Source organism: Gallus gallus, chromosome 6 (assembly GCF_016699485.2).
Source record: "Gallus gallus isolate bGalGal1 chromosome 6, bGalGal1.mat.broiler.GRCg7b, whole genome shotgun sequence".
NCBI lineage: Eukaryota > Metazoa > Chordata > Aves > Galliformes > Phasianidae > Gallus > Gallus gallus.
Genome location: NC_052537.1, coordinates 17,046,109 through 17,066,661, shown reverse-complemented (window position 1 = coordinate 17,066,661; position 20,553 = coordinate 17,046,109). Strand labels below are relative to the sequence as shown.

Genomic DNA, 20,553 nt, shown 5'->3' with positions numbered 1-20,553 from the left:
ACAACCTTGTTAAATGGGCATATGCAGATCTGAGAGGGATCAGTATTTCTCAAACTTGTTCAGTGGCTTTGAGACAAATAGTATTGTTCAGACTACCCTCTACGTGTGCCTAACTTTGGCTTTGCGACTACTGTGTAATTTAAGACATCAATGAGCACTTCAGACTACCTAAACCTCCATACCGTCAATGGAAAACAATAACAGAATGCTTATGTTGCACACCTGTAACCAGCAGCTGAACATCCAAATACCCAAAGTGATATCCTAAGTAGGTGATAAGATTCTCAACCCATGTAATACACACGAGTGTCAATGCTGATATAAGTGAGTACAACATCAAACTGAATTATAGGTGAGCTGGATCGACTTACAGCTTAGCTGAGTTTAGTCTCATGTTTGAGAACAATTTTCACTCTTGAAAGAACCTTCGCAATTGACTGCTGGTAACATTGCTCTGAGACACATGAATTCGATAATGATCATATTAAGTCCAAATATCTAAAAGTCCGACAGCTACACGACTGAATTTTTGAAGACCTGTTCAGTATTTACAGGGCTAATCCCACAACCTCTTACATTTTTGAATGTTTTTTTTTATTTCTTCACCAGGAGAAAGATCAGGATAAGTACTAGGCTTCATGGATAAATTTAAAACATTTTCAAGAAATTCCTTTGGAAACAAACAGAAACTCCCAACAGCCTACTGAACGTGTACCTGAAAGACCAACTTACATTTGCAAGCACTTGAAGTTGAATGAAAGCACTCCAAGGAAAGGCAATATTCTGAGGAGATAATGAAGTCCATGCATTTCTCCAATAGTTGCTAACAACTGCTCAAGGACTTCATATGTATCTCTAGGAAGAAGCATGACATGACTCCAAATCATAGACAAGCTGATGCTGAATGGGCACAGGCTACGTGTGCATTCCATCAGATCGAAGTCCACTTTTGCCCAGCCCTACTGTATGGGTTCACTCAAGCTAGCGACTCACAGCACTCTGGAAGACAGAGATCAATAATAAAACCCTGAGCCTTTCATCCCTTTTTCAGTGACCTAATTACTACTAATTTCAAAATCCATCAAAAACTACTGTGCTCTGACTTGTTTAATGACCTTTAAGGAACACCTTAGTGCCTTTGGGCTAGTTCCTAGCATCCAGCAGGCAGCTATCCAAAGGTATTTGGGCACCTACAGATACATGAAGCCTCCTAATCAGATCTGCATTGTGAATTAGGAGTCTAATTTACTTAGGCAATTCTGAAATCCCATTTAGAGTCTAATGACCCTTAAGCAAATAAATACCATTGAAAATCTGACTCCAGGTCACTTAAAGTATAAAGACTGTAACAACGGATGACAGTAGTTGGTAGTCTCAATGCAATGGCCACATACCTTGTCAGACATGCAACTTGGCCTTTAATTCCAGAGGTAAGTCTCCTGGAGGAGGAATGAAGGACTTACTCGAATATATATGGAGAAAACTAGGCTGCTATATTATATGGCATAATTATATATAATATTGTACATGTACACGATTTTAATAACATTTCCACCAAGGCAGAAGATCACATCATACCAATTATTATCAGTCAGCAAAGCACCAAGTGGCGCCTCAAACATAAAAGGACTCAGTGATTTCCTCAGCATAGTGCAATACCAAATTAAAACTACAGTCAACCAAACAATCTTCTCTTACCACTCTTCATGGATTCAGCCTATTGGAAGCTGTCCTGGGAGCAAACACTCCGCTGCTACTGCTTGAGCAGCACACATCTATACTATATCCTCACACTGTGCTTCCGCTGAAGTGCCAAAGTGGAGTCCCAACAGCTTAAAACAAGACTTCTGATTCCACTGTTGATCCAGAAGACATTCTTCACCCACCTATCACAGCGTGCTAGCAAGAGAAATGAATGAGTTTATGTATGCTGGAACCAGTACAAGTGATGGTTTAAAACCAGTCTGGTTCTGTTAAAGTCAATGTCGATGAACACCAACAGGGACTATGAGCTTTTTTTTTCTTTTCTTTTTTAAACAAAGCCTCCTCTAGACACATAACGGTTTCATTCCCCAGTAGCTAGACTGAAAACACAGTGATTTCAAGACGTGTTCTTAAATGAAGTGTTTAAACATACACAGCTCCAGCATGCAACTGAAAATTCCTGTCTCTTCCCTGAAACAGAGCAGAGCAGAATTGCAGAACAATGTAGTTCCCTCATCAGACCAGCCAATGCACCTAAACACAAATGAAATTATGGCTCACTGCAAAACATCTCCTAGCTACCCACTAAAATAGCTCCGAGAGGCCAGGTCCATACATGGAATAAAATGGCTTTCACTGCAGTCCTAAGCCAAACTCTCATCTGGAATGACATTTTAGGTAACATAAACAGTTTAAGGCAAATGTCGAGCAGAGCAGACTAGTTTTATACAGTCTGTGCAACAAAACTGAGGTTTGTACTGTACTGAATTAAACTCTTTATATTGTTTCTACTTAAAAAGGAAATGTATTGACTGCAACAGTTTTATAAATCTATCTTTCATGACAAACACTTCCACAACCTGCTTTAGATTTCACCAAACAGCAGCAGCACGGATCAAAGCAAAGGCCTTGCTCATTTGGAAAAGTGTAAAAGGTTTGCCCTTCCCACTCTGCGAGCTGCCTCACTAGTGACTTCTGTCCTCCCACCACTGCTGCAGTGAACTTCAAACAATACTTAGAAGACGCTCTCAAAGTACTTGACTTAGATGCAGATGGATTCTTTTCAAAACATCTGCAGGGAGGTGGGATTTGCATTTAGACATAAAAATCCTATAGAAATGTGTATGCATTCAAAGCATGAGTAACTAACCCTTGTAACTTCCTGTGGCACTGCACGCAACAATTCCCATTTTATCTGGGAGCAGAGGGGGGAAACAAAAGAAAACAACTGATCAGCAAGATGGCACATAATAATGGACAGTAAATGTTTGTATCTCTCAGCCCTATTTCACAATCTTTATTGAACGTCTGAAAATCAGACTTCCCAGTCAAGCTGTGCAGGGCTGTACAGGCCGCAATCGGGATGCTTCAACACGAACACCCAGCACAGTCTGCAACACCTGCCTGCCACACCACCTTTTGTTCACAGATCAAGAGGCACAGGAATGAAGGAGTTTGCCCAGTGTGACAGAAGAACAGAAGGATTCAGAGCCCCTCACTCTAAGCACCAGCCCCATGTTTTCCCTGCTGCTACCTATGAAATACATGGCACAGAAAACAGCACAGCACACGCTGAGGCGCAACAGGACATTCCTACATTTAGCCTGGACAACAGCAAAACATAGCAAGCAATTGTTGCTAAATATTATCTCAGATAAAAATGCAGAATAGCAGCAAACTCACATGGGTACATTCATGCCAGCAAAGAGGCAGGGAATTTTCTCTAAGTCAGAGGTCAAGAAAACACAAAAATAATATTTTATAGGATAAACTTCTTGCAGATCGTCTGGAGACAGTTATTGCAATCACTGGTCCTGGTAGCTGGGTTTGACAGATATTTTATCTCTACTGGAGAACTTTAATGGATGATTTTTGCACTTTGCAACAGACATTCAAAGCAGGACTTGCTGTTTGGATTGGAATTACAGCTCACTAGAGTAACAAGAGTTACAACCATGAGTTCTCAATTAAGATTTATGTGGCACAAATGATTCCAGGCTTTAAAATGTAGAATTTGAAATCATATTTGATGCTTTTCTCAAAAAATTTCCTCTGATGCACTGCAGAGGAAAAATAATCCTCCAGGGGAAACCTCAGTACTGGAATTAAAGAACCTCTTTTCCTTTTTCAAGGAAGTTAAGAGGTGGGGTTGGGAAGGGAAAAAATACCCTACTTAATCATCTGAAGTACCTACTAAATCATTTTAAATGCTCGAAGAACATCAATAACGAATAAAATAATTTAGATGTGACCATCTGAGCCTGAGCCATCCAATCTCGATCAGTTTTAAAATACCACATATAAGCAATTTTCAAGGATGCTCAGATGAAGGATGCTAGTTCAGGTCCCACTAGTGAAAGAAGAAGAAAGACAGAAAGGAATTTCGAGAGCACCCACATTACACAGATGCAGTTTTGGGGGATCAGCCCTAGAGAGAGCCAGATACAGAAAGTATTTGTGTAGATAATTTCTGCCACCATTGAACAATTTCTTACAGCCACTGAGCCCTTTGTTTCTCAACAAGATGCTGCTCAGGATGGGAAATACAAAGACCATTGCCAAGGGTTCCAAATAGAAATATGACAATATACAAATAATACACTGAATTTAAATTCTAGTAGACTGATCAACATGAAAGAGAAACAAGAGTGAAATGATGTCAGGCTGAGCTAACCCAGTGTTACATTGGCAGCTTTGTCTCCGTTGAAGGAGTCAGTGGCTATATTGGATTATGTCACCTGAGACTTTAAATATAATCATACATTTCTAATGAAAAATCGCACATGTGCTCCATATTACCTTAATTACAGACTACAATTACAATTACAGCAGCACTACAACTGGGATGAAATGACTGCAACTGCACCTCTCCATATTCCCTGTTTCACACAGACATTTCAAGAGAGCCTCGTGCAGCCTCACCTGTCACTGGTCTTCTGCAATTTCAAAGAGCACAACACAAATTCTGTCTGGATGTGAGGAGAGGGCTTTGCTAAGTCTTGAAATGGCTCAGAAAATGAAAGAACATTTAATTTCTATATAGAACACAGAGGTTCCTTGAAGCAGGTGCTAAAAATAACTGGAAGCATTTTCCCTCGGAGAAAACGCACAGCCCTGTACCATCCAGGAAAACACTCATCAGTGATCACTACAGACTCATGATGATGATGTCCTTGAAGCCAAAAGGACTGACTGATGCAATGGGACACCCACGTTTCACAGAACATGTACTTTCACAGCAGCATTACAAGAATGAAAATCTGCACCTAACTATTCCAGATACCTCCAATTCAAACTCAGATGGAGAGGAAATTCAGATTCCCACCTTGCTTGCCCAGTGTTAGTAACAGCCCATATTGATACTACTACATGAGAAGCTCTAGTGATAGCAGTTGGCTCAAATCCAGGCCAAAACTTTATTCTTAATCCAGACTGGTCCCTAAGCCTGAGTCTAACACAAACCAGTTATAAAAGGAAGTACAACCTCCTCACTCTTTTCTTAAAAGAAAGCAGCATCAGTCTGGGGAGCTGAGGTTGTAAAGACTCAACGAAACTCAGATTCTCCTCCTGCATTTTGCGTTCCCCTCAATGTCCCCTTCCTGTGGTTGCTCTCTTTCTTCACAGTGAAGCACTAAGACATATTCTCTGTGGTATTTATAAAGTAATAGCTTGCACAAAGAGCACCCCAGTGCAGTAACACTGCTTGAACTTGTCAGCTAGGGAAACAATGAGCACTTTACCTGTGGCTTCACTGGCAGCACAGCACATCACATTTGCAGCTCCTCAGTGAGGATGGCAAATGTACCCTCTTGCCCCAAAAGCACCAATCCCAAAGTTCAGAGATGGAGACGGTACTCCAATAGCTGCTCCAAAGGCAGCAGAGGACTTAGAAACTTAATTTACATATCTGGAAGCCTAAGAAAAAAAAAGAACTAATGTTTTCCTACCTCCCCTAAGATTCTCAGGGAACCAAATCAATTAAACAGGTTATCTAATTTCAGGCAATTTAAAAACATTACCCAGAAGACGCACATTTGCAGCATTAACAAGGCACACAAAGAGGGAAGCAGGAGTCTAGAGCTTGTTTTCTGTCTGGAACCGAAGAGCAGGGTACAATTGTATGACTTGTTTCCTAGGCAAGGAGTACAGCCCTGTGCCATACCACCAGCCAGGCTCTGCAGCCGCCCGGCCCTTCACTCCCACCTTAGCACACCCCTCCATCACTCCAACAGAGCACTGGCCCTTTATCCAAGTCCGCTTCAACACAGCAAGTCTCTGCCGTGCCATTAGGACCTGATAAAATGAAAAACAAAACCCTCACACACCAAGAAATGGAATTGTTCCCTGATGCCAGAGTAATTACAAATCATCAACAGCAGGAAAAAAAAAAATAAGAAGAAGGAGGAAAAAAAAAAGGCCGTTCTCCAAACTCCTTCATTTTCAACAGCCCAGAAATTGCAAAGCTGTCCGTGTGACTCTTGAAGGACAAAAAAAAGTTGCAACTCAGAGATAGATTTTTTCCACTTAGAGCAAGCAGTGGCAGCCTGGCTAACTTCAAACAAAAAGACTTGTTCAACATATTTAGTTAATATTTACTGACATAAATAATATCTTGCTTAACAGTTTAATTTACTTAACATTGACTTCCACAGCAAAATACATAAAAGCTGACCTCTCAAGTTCTGTGTCCTCTTTTCCTTATTCCTAAAGGTCTGCAAACTATTTAAAATAGAGAGAGGTGTTTGGGACTTCTTTTGTTGCCTGTCCTCTTCATTTAAAAATGTCACTTGTCTCCTTTTTGAGCTCTGCAGTTTCCTTAGAGGTCTTAGATGCAGACTCTTTAAACCATCAATGTGAGCAAGCTCTTACAGTTTGGAAAATACCTTTCCTGCCCAGTATTTTTCCATGTGTTTGAATGCTTGGGTTTTTTGTTTGTTTGTTTTAAACTTTTAAGCGAGCTGAATAAAAACACCTCTTCCCTGGAGAGTTACTCATTTTTTGTTCTCTCAGTAACCTCGGGATAATTCTACCAGACAATCAGTTATGATCATACATTCTGGCAGAAGCAAATAAGTAATAGAGGAAACAAGACATGCTTTTTCTCATTTAAAGAAAAACAGAGGTGGCAAAAAATAGGGAACTTTCAGCCTTTTTTTTTTCCTTCACATAGAGCAGGAAAAAAAAAGACAAAAACACAAAAATATCACACGTACTTTTTATCCTCTATAGACTACTTAACGATAGCTTACAAAAGTCCTCTGAAGGACATTAAAATTTCATTCATTTAGTTCATTCACTTTGCATATGGGGGGGGGGGGGGGGGTGGTACAGAAATAAAACCCCTCTGCTCGAGGACAACCATCTAGCAGGCAGTTAGCTGCTTTGCAATCGTATCATAAACAAAATTTTTAGATTCAAAATTACATTATCTTATAAAATATTAAAGTGGCAGGAAAAGGAAATTATCATAAGATTTGCATAATGGACTAAATTACTTTAGATTAAAATCATTGAAGTACTAGACAGTTTTTTTTTTAAATAATTTATTTATTTGTTTAGATTAAGGAAATAAAACAGTTGCTGCATGAGATACCAGCAGACAGCAGTTTTGTGTGCCCTCAGTTTCTTATTCCTCAGGCTAAGTCTATTTGTTTTCCATTTCCTTGAGCTCCTTTGCTTGAGTGGTGCCAGCTTTCCTAATTTGGACATCCAAAAGTTAACCAAAGACTTGTCATGTAGATTCCTTCCATAGTAAATTGGGTTGGGATAACTCATCCTTCCGAGAAGCCTACAGTGCCACTGTTCAGTCCACGGAGTGAACTCTTAGAAGACAGACTGTCATATGTGTTCTGGTTGGAATACTGGTAGTTTTCTAGTAGGACTACCCATCTTACTCCAGTATTCACAGCGAGCTTTGAATACAGCCCTTCTCTCAGCATAAACCCACACCTGCATTATATGCCACATGAGCATCTGCCACAACAAGAAAGTTAATTCTGCCACCACACTGCTTGAACTGACTGAAGAAAGAAAAAAGAGAGGGACAAATACTCTTTAAGCTCAGACCAGGGGCTGGTGAACCCGTAGTAGAAGAATGCCAATAAAAAGGAAGTAAAATTGTATGAGGAAATACCAGCTCTTCTTTAGCAACCACCGTGGACCTTGGGATGACTGGGACTGTTAATCTAAGTTATTTATGTGGCAAATAAGGGTCACTTGGGGAAAGTGACCATCTGTTATTTTAGGTTTTTTTTGAAATCCAGAGTATTGAATGGACTGAATGGATGTCCCTCTATTTCACCATGTATCTGCCTCATAGCCCCTGTGCTATTACATGTTCCAGGGGCAGGAATGACTGTCCTCTAACCTCGGCCATACCAAGACAATTTTTTGCAGGAGTTCTCTGTTGAACATGACTAAAGCCATTTTTCTCAGATGCAGATCTGGTTTTGTGCTAGGCTCCAAATACCTCAGGCATCAGCACTGTACTGAGCTGAAGTTACAATGCAGAAGGTCAAGTCCATAGGTATTCCACTACGTAGCATGCATCCAAAACAGCTTAAAGAAAGAGAAGTTCTCAGTGGGAAAAGATAGCTTTTTACAGGAAGATGTGGTTCGCAACCTCTCAGTGGCTATGAAAGTGCTTATCTCAACATTTCATGGAGGGGAAAGCAAAGCAGAAATGAAAGATAGCACACATGACTTCTGAAAAATCTCATGACTAGAGCACTCACACAAAATACTGACCAAACTAAACAAAACACAAAAAGCCTCAATATTTAGACCAGAAGCTTATGGTAGTAAAGATCACTAAAACAACTACAGCAGTGAGTGTTTTCAGAGATAGTGTCTCACACGTCCACTGCACTTTCCATTCACCATGACTCAGAAATCACTCCCACAATCCACAAGCAGAAATTCCTGTACTCACTCCAGGGAATCCAAATGCTTCTGGGGTAGGTTACAGCAGATGCTTGGAATTGTGCCTTCTCTACATTATAGCCAAGCAAGGGGATATCATCCGAGCTAATGCCTCCATACACTTGCAGAGTGCCAGGTATAGATGGCCAGATCTCTTTCTCACATTTACTCTTATGAGTCCACCAACTGCCTGCCCTGGGTGTTACCACGATACCTTGCAGGACTGCTTCACACTGAGCCATCAACACTGCTTCACATATCATTTATGTTTTCATATATATTCAAATATTAGATGTGGACAACCCCCCCCCCCCCCCCCTTGACCAGAAAAAAAACCCTACAGCCTTGAGCACCAGTACACAAAAGAAACCACCTTTGTTCTTACTGTACAGCACAACACAATATTGAGTGGCAGGCAAAATTTCTGAAGCCGCATCATAGATGGGAAAGTGGAAGCATAGAAGAGTGTTGTGTAATTTACCCGTCACCCTGCTCTATATCAGTAACAGAGCTGGAAATAGAAACCTCCCCTATTAACGACACCACATCAAGAGGCATGACAGGTGCCTCATGGAGCCCTGTTCCAAAGCACGTGTAACTAGAATGTGGGCGTACATCTTGGGGAGGCAAGAATGGGTGCTGAGACATGCTCAGTGAGGCTTGCCGATGAATGCTTTCGCCTGCATCTATCCTGTAAGCAGTCAACAGCTTACAGGAGGTGAATTCTATCATTCTGTCTGCACCTACGCGATGACAAGACGAGATAACGTAACAGTGACTTGATAGAGCCTTGATAATGACAGGCAATAATCCCAAGGTTCTTCACTCAGGTAAAATGGTCTTCATTCCACTGGAAGCCTTCCCAAATACAAAATAAATTCCATTCTGAGATTTGACCTTAGTTTACAAAGCCATTAGAAACAGAATTAATTCTGAATTAATGCAAGGACAGACCATGGTTTGTCAAGATGCCAAGTCAAGCAGACTTTCCAGAGCATTAAGCTTTGCTTGAGCAGCTAACTGTCAACCAGTAACTGGCAACGAGTCTCCTACTGTAAGGAGGTCTGCAGCAGCCAGCAGCTCAAGAAGGCAGGATTTCTGTCATTCACTGCTAGCAGGATCTGCTGTGTCCTTGTACTTGCACCTTGGAATTCACAAAGGACTCCTGTTGCCAGGTGACTCAGTTCTTGTCTTAGCTGACATGCCAGAGAAGTGGCATAACACTCCTGAAGGTGATGAGTCTATACAAAATTATTATTATTATTTTCCAATTCAACTGCTAGATTTCACTTGTAAAAATTCCCCTGAATTAACCTGTGTGTGTATAACTCAGATAGAATCCAATTGCTGAGACATGAGCCGCTGTCCACTAAGAGTTATTTTGCTTTAGCTCATGTAACTGGGAACATACTAAAGGACATTTAAAGCCTACAATCTCCTGAAGTTTCTACAGACTTTTCTGCCTTCTAAAAAAGATGGAATTGCTACAGTACTGGCAAATGCTGGCAGAGGACTAAAAGCTATGATAGACAGGAAATTATTTGTCATTAAATTTTAGTTTTACTGTACAATAAAAGGAACTATACTATCTAGAAACATCCATCATATCTATTCTCTGATAGCTTATCGTCTTTTCTAAGAGAAGAAGAGCATGTCGTGAATTAGTATTTCTTATGGCTGAACCACAAGCCAGGCTCTGTAAGTCACGTGATAATTAACTTTTTAAAAATGAATGAGCAAAACAAAAATACTCCATATTTCACCTAAGAAGGAAGCAGGATAAAATTGGCCAAAGATAGCCAAAATGTCTACATCTGGGACACTCAGGAGCAGTGGGGGCAAGCAGCCTGCTGTTGGGCAGGACATTTTGCTGCACATCATGCTGACTGTGGGATGGCAGTAAGGGGCTTTCACTCCCAGAGCCTGCAGCACTGCTTCAGAAGCAACAAAGAACTGAAGTGCCACTGCAGCATTTCCACATTCTCTCACTCTCCCTATCAATTCCAGGCCAACTTATTTCAATTTAAAAACCAAAAGGGGAATTTCTTTAACATCTTGTTCTGACAACTCAGCCCAAAGCCTTCCTGGATGAAGCCAATGAGATTGTTTCCATCAACTCCAGTAAGTCTGGATCAAGATCATGGGTCCCTTGCGCTGGCAACAAGAACCTGAGGCTGGAACACAGCTAACAGAGCCTGATGAAGTATGAGTCACAACATACCACAGCGCACAGTGTCTGAGCGCTATTGAGCGCACTATCAGCAGCAGAACATTTGTTTGGGCCAACACAATGAGCACATGCCTGACACCGTGGTTTTCAGTGAGCACAAATATGCAAATCTGAGTGCTCTCATAGCTTGTTTGTTCCAGTAAGAGACAAAGCAAGACAGCAAGAAAGAACAAAAGTGAAGGCTGTGAGATGGCAGAGGGTTGTTGTCCTCTCTTTATCCGGGCCTCACAAAATAGCAGGTGGCTCTCCAGAGGCCCCCTCCCAACCTTACAAATAGACACATCAGAGAAAGTAATGTTATAACCCTGCCTCCACAGGAGGAGGTGGCAGGAGATGCAGGAGTCCAGCGGCGATGCTGAGGTGCTGCTACTTCTGCCAGCAATCTGATTGCAAAACAAGACATCAGGGTTCCTTTTAAGCAAAATTCCACCCAAGGAGAGGCAGACATACAAAATATGAAAATCGAGGAAAAAAACTTACCAGCAGGAGTGCCCTGAGTTAAAGCCAGCTGCAGCAAGAAGGAACACCCCTGCCTCATTCATTTCCTGCACTGAACAGAAAGATTTTATGCAGAGTCTGACTGCTAAGTCTATTCCACTTTCCATCCTTCAGAGCTGAATAACAGGATTCTCTTCTGTCCCTCCATGGCTTCTTACCTAAGAATCTCCAGCAAATGTATTTGCTTGATAAACCATTTCTCAAAGATTTCTTACTGCTTGGTTTTTTTTTTGTTTTTTTTGTTTTTTTTTTTTTGCACCAAGAAGTAAAGATATATGCACCACATTTCTCAGCTAATTAGAAATAAAACATGAACAGCATCATGGGAGTACAATAATCTCTCATTCAGTACCATAAGCGAAAAGACTGATTGCCAGTCATTCTTCTCCATTCGTATCCATTTGGTATACAAAGACATTTGTTGACCTAGGAACTCTAATATGAAACAGCCTTCGGGAGTTTTCTTTCTTTCATTTTTCCATGTAGAGAATTTTTAATAAAAAAGCTCAGTCTTGTGATTAAAATAATGATGCTATTTTAAAAACAGTTTTCCAGAGACTGCCTTGCAAGCTGAAGCTACAAATGATATGTATTTTAAGAACATTTCTAATAAAAACTTCATTGTTAATAAAGGGCAAGTATACTCAGGCTTGAAGATCTGTTCTATCATGAGTATCAGTCTTACTGACAGTCAGATTGCATCTTACGGTGAAGCTGTTAGTTCCTTCTTGCGAGTACTTTCAGCCATTTTTTCTATATATCTCAATATATCTCTGTGCGTTTCTCTATATATATCACGATTGAATGAGCAGTGTATTATTTATGAAAGTCTCCATTTCACAGGGGAACCCTCATAAAACTACACAGACAGCTAAGAAAGAAAGGACAGAAAGCCTGTAGTTTTCATTCTGCTAGCTTTGTTGCACCTAACCGTGGCAAGAAGGCATCGCTGAACACACACATCAGCCACCTGGGCCAGATCACAGACCAAAGCCCAGCTGCAAAGCCATGCGCAGGGAAAGGCACCAGCCCATGAGGTTCCGTCCCAGCCCTCACCTTGGAGTTCATGTTAGCAGCACAATGTCCCACTGCCTCTCTGGCCCCTCTCCCAACCCTCCCGCTCCAGTCTTCTCATGCATTTAGACCAAAAGTGTGCTGGGTCAATGCCATCTCTGGCGTGTTTGCACGAGTCTTGTTGTGATCAGGACTTTGGTCCTGGTTGGTGCCAGTGCTGCCTGAATCCAGGCAACGAAGAAGAACCTGCTGCAAAAGAGGTCGAGAGCACCGTACAATTACAATAATATATTGTTTAAATTACAGCGCTGCCGTGATATGTGTAATTAAGCACCACTTTTAGGAGAACCATGGCACAATTTGTGCAAGCCTTTGAAGCATCCAGATATTACAGCACTGAGCAAAGGCTGCATTGTGTTGATGTGCACGAGGTGCTAAGAGCAGATCCAAGTATTTTGGGTTTGAGGAAATGTGATTTCCAGGTTCGAGCTCTTTGACTCTGCAATTTTTCTCACATTTGTATAGTTGGCTGTGGAGACTCCAAGTTCACAGATATGTGAAGAGTCAGGTGCATGGGCAGCTGGGAGATAGCCAACATATTCTTCATGACTGTGTGTCTCTCCTCACCTGGCAGCACCAAGCTAACCTTGCTTGGTGTGTCTCATCTCGTAGGGAGTAAACCTTCTGCCACAGAGATTTGTGCTTATTCATATAACATCTTCTCTAAGGAGAGCACAGATTTGCTGGACATACAAATGTACAAGAGAAATCTCTTAAAAAAACCCACAGAACCACACACGCACAAAACCACCGCCCCCAAAACAGTTTCCTTGGTTACTTACCCAACAAAAAGCCTCAGAATGGTACTGCAGGGAAAGTGAAAAGGAGGAAACTGAAGCAAGGTTCCAGAGAGGAAGCAAATATTTACACAATCTTTGTTCTTTTTGAATCTTTTATAGGAAGCCCTACAGGTTCTTAGCGCTTATAGTGAGCAGTTTTTCCTCTGCTGTTGTAAAGTCTTAGCAGAGGAAAAGTATCAATAGATAAGATAAAAAGATAAAAAATAAAAAGATGTAAAATATTTAGAGGGTGCTTTTAATAATTAATCAACCCGAGAGCTTTTCAGTCTATCTATACTGACAGCACAGCCAGACCTTTGAAGAGAAGAAACAAGACTAAATATCTGGACACCTATTAAAATGTGCTACCAGAGTGCTGTTCCCGGCTCTCTGAGTGCCACACTGCACCACAACAAACCACCACACCTGACCATTTTTTTTCTGAGGCCGTACCTCGGGCATACATAGCTTTTAACGACAGGTTTTGCATGTGATGTATTCTTTCCTTATTTCTTGGTGATGCTGACTTGTGCCAAACGCATTTCTGAGAGGACTTCCCCTGTGAGGAGTGCCTACGTGGTACAGCTCCTACCTCTGGCTGGGCTGCCCCTCGTGATGACTGTACAAGCCTCAAGGAGGAATTAAGCAACATGCTGCCAGCCACATTTCAGTGTCCACCAAGTGCCCGTGGAGCTCTGTGCTGCATGACGGTCTGCTCCCTCAGTACAGCCCATGCTCTGTGACTGACTCATCCCCAAAGCACAAGAATGGCTTTCCACAAGGACAACAGGCAGTTTACATGCAAATAAATGCCACTCATTTTTTTAGAAAAGCAATCATTTCTAAGAATAATACTTAACCTATAAAATTCTACACAATTATAAAGGAGAGTTACAAATCAAATCACAGTGAAGGCATCTTATTTGAAGAACTGCTTGCAAGTAGTTATCCTCATTACTCAGAGCATGCTGCAAAAAGGAACATGAAGAGTAGGAAACAGTTGCCTGTTGAGCAGAACAGACCTGGCAAAATCTACTTCTACTCCTTCTTTAAATGACACCAGGGATATATGGACAATAACTACGAATTTTCCTAGACTGGGACAGTTTAGTGAGTATGTCATCATCTATGACAACTACTGTGCAAACTCTCAGATGAGTTAACCTCAATATTTTCGGGATAATGACAGCTACAATCCGATGTCACGTCAGCTAAGACTCTCTTCTGTAGCTGTTTTTCAGCTTTTCTAAGCTACGTGCTTGAGCTGAGCAAGGACTAAGGCTACCTCTCATGCCACTGCTGCTGTTGACACAGCTGGGCAAAACTCCAAGCGGACTGTCCCTAAATCTGGCCTCTTCCTCTCCTTGGGTCTCACATGACGATCTGGCCCTGCGTGACCTGGAAGAGCCATGGCTATGATTGCAAAGGGCACGTGACTGCAAGGGCCTTGGCTTGGCCTCTTTGCAAGGGCACCACTGGAGACTTCTCTAACAGCGATGTTGCAGGCTCTAGAAGGTGCAGAAATGGTAAAACTCCTAATGACAACTGCTGCTTCTGACCTTTACATGCTAGGATCAGGGCAGACATAGGAACAAAGGAAAGCTAATTGTGTTCATTTGGTTTTAGGAAAAGGTAACTCCTGCTGTTGGCGTGAATGAATACTGCAGTGTTTATTCAAGACCACACCGGTCTCAGGGTCTTAGGGCGTATTTCACTGATATTATGTAAATAATCAATTCTTTGAAAGACCAGAATAGCTGTAAATCAAACCTATAGGCAAACTACGCTTTCATGCATGCTGCTGTGTTTTCTGTTTGGCTTTTTTTGTTGTTGTTGTTTGTTTTGTTTTGATGAAAGCATTGAAAATCCCCAGCCATTACAGCACTGAGTAATTTTCTCTTGGTTCTCAGGATAAGAGGAAGTGGAATTACTTCAGCAGTCATCCTAACAAAGAGCAATTTTAGCCAGAGTTTGCTTTCTAAGATAAGGCTACTCACTTCAAAGTTTGTATTGTTTATTAAGAGGGCAAACATCAATAAACTGTTACAATGGATATAAAAGATAGTTTCTTGTAGATATAAAAAATTTCTTGTAGAAATTGCATCACCTTTCCACATCTCATTTCCCTCAGCTGGTAGCAAGGTTGCCTGCTTTGCTGGCGTTTCTAGATAAACAGATTTAGCACTACAATATAATGCTGGGGAGACTGTGCACAGGGTATGGGTCGAAAATTCTTTAAAAATCAATCCAGATTGTTTCCTCATACTGTGGATGGGTATAAAGTCCAAACCTTCAGTTTTACATTATACACATTGGATAGGTGTAAAAAATAAAGAGAAGACGACACTTACTGACATACAGGCATTTGTACATCCAAAGTCAGATGTGAAACGTCTCACTGGAGAAGAACACCACAAAATCAGTTCCTCTACCTAATAATTCTCATCAAATACTATTTGTTTTTTACAAAACAAATCTGTGACACAGGGATCCAATATTATTTCATTATGCTTCATGCCATCTTAGTGAGACTACGAGAAGGCATACCTAAAGGTATCATTCCTTCTAGTTCTTAAACAGCATTTATTGCTGGGACTGCACATAGCAACACTCAGCATCCATACACATCAAGGAGTGCTAGGCCAATCCACATTGGGTTAGCAGAGCCCTCACTGTATGACCATCACTGCTACCCAGGCTGCAGCATGGCACGGACCAACTCTTACACAAAAACAATGGTGGAGTTCCGAGGGATACAAGCACACATGGCATCAGTGTGATAGCTTCTTCAAAAGACACCTCCAGTGGCACCTCTGCCTTCGCTGCCGTGCTTGGGTGAGTGCTGTCTTAGCTGAGCGTGAACACAGGGCACCGAGTCCTGAGCACTCTCCCAATACCAGCTTGGTCCAACATCTGCATGGAGATGGATCACAGCACATTCTGCACAGGAACAGAGGCTGAGATCACACTGAAGCTGAAGGTCAGGTTGGTAAGTCCCTATTTAGGCATACAGATTAAGTGCCAGTCAGTCACTGAAGGAAAAGGGAAGCTCTGAGTACTTAATGTTGTTGAAAACCAGCTTTTTGTTAGGGTCCCACTTGAAAAATCTTGAGCAGCAAGAAAAAGCCCTGACATATCCCTTTACACAATAAAGGCAATGAATAAAACAACCCACCCGTGCCAGAGAACTTCAAAGGCCTGAATTAAAAACAATTTGCAAAGCGCACCGGCCATTATCCTTGCTGCCAGAGCATTTCCTAATGCTGGATAAATCCAAAGCAGAAACTCACCAAAAAGAGGTTTCTCTGTTGAAAACTTCTTGCCCGCTTTTAAAGGCGCAAGCATTTTCCACAGCCCCATGGGCAGCCTCTATGACATGAATTACACTGAGCAATGAAAGTGCTGACCCTGCCGTACCACTTGCACCGGAAACAGCACATACTGTACAGCCTAATTCCATAATGCTCATTCTCAGATATAGCTCCACAGAAGTTAATGGGATTATGGATGGGCTTGAAGGCTTCAGGATCTGAACAACAGAACCTCTCTGGCTCATTGCAAAGGACTCGGCAAAAAGAGAAAGCGCGATGACCATTCCTCTTAGGAGTTACACACTGCAGACTTTGCTCAACCAAAACCAATAAAGACACGAGCAGCACGGCTCTGGTCTCCGTCAGCTCTGTTCTGTGGCCAAACAAAGAGGCATTTAGTGAAGCGAAGGACGAGGAAAATGAAAAAGCACCAGTGAAACATACAGGCACAGATCATTAGCCAGCGTAGCTCTCTGCTGCAGGATACCATTGAGACACAGCATTTTGTATTAATATCATAAAGTAATTAGCACCCTGGATATAGCAACACATCAGAATAAACACATGCTGCGACCAACATCTGCTGCCATCAGTGAGTAGAGTGCCTGCACACACGTGTGCACCCCAGTACACACACACAGAGCACGTTCTTACAAACAGAACGTGCAACTCACACGAAGGTTTGACATTCCTGTCTTTTCCCCTGGGTTCCACCTCCACAAAAACCATCAGCTCCATAATTCCAGATTTGCAAAGTGCTTCAAAGCATCTCTGAGCAATCCTTTTCCCCCCACCCCAAATATTTCCCCTCCCCTGCAGGGCAGGGGAACAGAAAGGGCACTGCAAACAGCGCTCACATGGAACACACAGTGCATGCCCTCCTAACTCCAGGTCAGCCTTCAGGGTGTGTGTGCTGCATTGGGCACTGTTTCTTTCTTCTTGAAGACAGGTTAGGCACGAGCTCATGTGTATGAGTTTACATCTGCCAGAAATCCAATGCACTGCAAAGAAGGCAGTCACTGTGTTTTGACTGCCTAAATATCAATACCTCCATTTTTTTATGGAGTTATCAAATGATACTAGCTTTATTGAACAGAATTACCTTTAAAAATACTATCCTTATTTTAAGATAAGTTCAGTGACTGAACCAGAATAAGGGAGCACAAAAGAAATAGGAGTCGATAGGGGCACCGATGTGACACGCACCTATTTTCTGTCTGTGCATACACACAGCACACCCAACATGGTCCAGCTCTCCAGCTGAAAAGGCAGCAGCTCCGTGGGTAACCTTGAGCAGGCTGAGCCTCCCTGTGTCCTCCCTGCACCTCCCTGGATGAGAAGGGTCTGGGACAGACACTGCTTCACTGTTTCCTTTTTATGGCATGGAAGTTATCAGCTACACAAGAAAACAATCTTTCAGTGGCACAATTTGTAAAAATGAAATGCTAATGTATCAGACACTGCCTTGGAACAGCAGCACGGTCAGCACTAGGCAGGATAAAGAAGAGAGAAGTGCAAGTAGGCAAACATTGCTCTTCAGGAGGAGGAGTGAGGAGCGCCCTGCTCTGCATGAACCCCTCGGTCAGCCCCTGCCCCGCGCTGACCCGTCGCCGGGCTGCGCTCAGTGCCATGTGCGGAGGCACAGCTGGGACAGACACGAGCGCAGGGCACTCACTGGTTAAAAATCAAACGTGGGTAACAGCAGGAGCTCAGGCAGTTTGCTGAAATGAGATCTGCACAGCAGGGCACGCGTGGCTTTTCTTCATTACTCTAATAGCCTAATAAATAAATAAGGTCCGTGGCAATCATGCTGGTGATATTTTTTTCCCCCTCTTTTCCAAGACACCTCAGGAGAGAGGTGGCCATACTGGGGCTTACCGGCAATACCTGAAGCTGCCATGTACACCTCTGCAGAGTAGCACACCAAATACAACCGGAACACAAAACGGCAGCCGCCAAGAGCAGCCGGCAGCCTCCCCTCCGGTTGGGGACACAGCGCTCCCGGCCCCGCACCGCGGCCCCGGCTTCACCCCAAGCGCAGTGAGTGCGGTACCCGGGGCCGCTCGCGGCGCGTCGCACGCAGGGCAGCACTCGTGCGCTGCTGACTCGGTAATTGCATTATCCGCAGCCGCTGATGAATGAACAACCGTAATGCATACATCCTGGCCCGGCTCTCTCGGGACGAGGCGACGCGGAGTCTGCGCTCCGGCCCCGCTCTGTGCCTCGTCCGAAGGGCACAGAACGCGCCCGTGTGCGTTCCCTTTAATTTTAAAAGCAACGTTATGTTCTTCTCCCCCTTCCTACAGAAGGAAAAATAACGTTTCTATTTACAAGCAACAGAAAGTCCTTCCTAAAGCCACTTCTCTGTATCCGCGATCTATTTTACCTGCAAACAGTCAGGCTTAAATAGCAGCTTGTAAAAACTACGGCGTAACACGGACCACATCTACACCAAAAAACAGAGCGAAAGGCCGCTACCCCGCGGCAGAACGGCCCCTTAGAGAACCCCCGTCCTTATGGCTATTGAATAAAATGGAGCCACAGCGATTTCCGCGGCGCAGCCGCCGCAGCAAATGCGCGGAGCTCACCCGCTTACCGCCAGCGCCGGCCCCGCGCACCTCACCGCACCGCAGCTCCCCCGGCACCGCGCCGCTCTCCCGGCCCCGCCGCCGCCGCCGTTCCCCGGCAGGCGGGGGCCGTTGGGCGCCGCCCCCGCCCGCCCCCCGCCCGCGGCGCGGCAGCCTCCGCCCGGCCCGGCAGCGTCGGGTCCGGCACTGCGGGAAATACGAAACGAACGGGGATCCCAACAGCGAGCCGCGCTGCGGGGCGGGCGGCCCCAGCCCCTCGGGGACCTGTTGAGCGCGTGTCCGCAAGGAGATGGGGTGGCTCTGTCGGCTGGGGGCGGCAAGCTGATGGGCAGTTCGGGGGCCGGGACGAGACCGCATCGCTCCCTGGATTTACCGCGTGTTATACGGCGAGGGGGGAGAGGCGAAGGAAGCTGGGAGAAAGAACTGGGAGATTGCTGAACGCCTCACCCGGAAAAAAATAAATGGAATCAAATAGAGGAGAGAGAAAATCCCTACCAACTCCCTGCCGCACTTGCCCTGCGTTATGTGAGATTAATACTACCGGTTAGTTTCATTAATGCTTAGAGGCACCGCATCGGCATAGGCGCTCTAAAAAGTGAGAGCGAGCCAGCCCGGCACGTGCACAAAACACAGCAATGGATCTAACATCGCAGGGTCTGAGCGAGCTCCTTTGTGTGTGGAGGAAATGCAGTGGACAGGGAGGGAACTTCATCCTTCCCAGGCTACCATGGCATCTTGCCGTCCCTTCCTCAGCAGTTGCAATTCTGTTCTTTCTTTTTCTCCTTCCAAATTCAACTCCAATACGCTGATAGCTATAGAGATCTCACTTATCTGTCTTAACTTGAACCCAGGGATCAAAAATATCTGCAAATAATTCAAAGCAATTGCTCAGAGAAATGAAGTAGACATCTATCGGTTGATCTGAGAAAAGATCAAACGTATTTTAGCTACAATTACCAGAAGATGCAAAGGAAGTCCGGTACCGAACTTTACTCTGTTTGGAAGGGCAGCTGGAAAAAGCCCTTAATTTCGGGGCGATGAATGCGCACAAAGGCAGGCAGTCTGCCCTCCAGATGGGGACGGAAGTTCGCAGCAATGCACTGAGCAGCCCTTGGCTTCTCGCAGTCCCCGGGGAGAGGAACGTGACCATAATCGCAGAGCAATCGGCCAGCCTGGAAATCTCAGAGCTGAAAACCTGGCCTGGGCAGAAAACAGTGGGGCAAGAGCTCCTGCCACACCTGTCTGCTTCTCTTACCCAATGCAAGAAGGGCAATACAATCTGCGGCACCCTGCCAAACCCACTTAGGCACGAGCCCTCACCTTACCCAGGCTGAATGTCATCGAGGAGAAAAAACTGTTGAGATTTTACCCACTGATTCCTCCCTCTCCCTTGCAAAAGACTCCCTGTGCTGCAAGAACAGCAGTCTGGGGAGATAATTCAGAGGCCA

At 43.8% G+C, this 20,553-nt stretch overlaps 1 protein-coding gene across 9 annotated transcripts in view; it reads right to left on the bottom strand.

Moving 5' to 3' along the window:
* The window catches only part of SORBS1 (sorbin and SH3 domain containing 1), a 163,458-nt gene extending 144,290 nt beyond the window's left edge, over positions 1-19,168 (bottom strand). For 3 of the 9 annotated variants that reach the window (XM_046943040.1, XM_046943033.1, XM_046943052.1), the window contains exon 1: positions 19,114-19,168. The gene's annotated coding sequence lies outside the window, so the exon portion shown is untranslated. Of the gene's footprint in view, positions 1-17,191; positions 17,433-19,105 lie in introns of those variants that run through there. The other 6 variants (XM_046943041.1, XM_046943034.1, XM_046943043.1 and 3 more) reach the window with 3 other exon arrangements.
* Between the last annotated feature and the right edge of the window lie 1,385 nt (positions 19,169-20,553).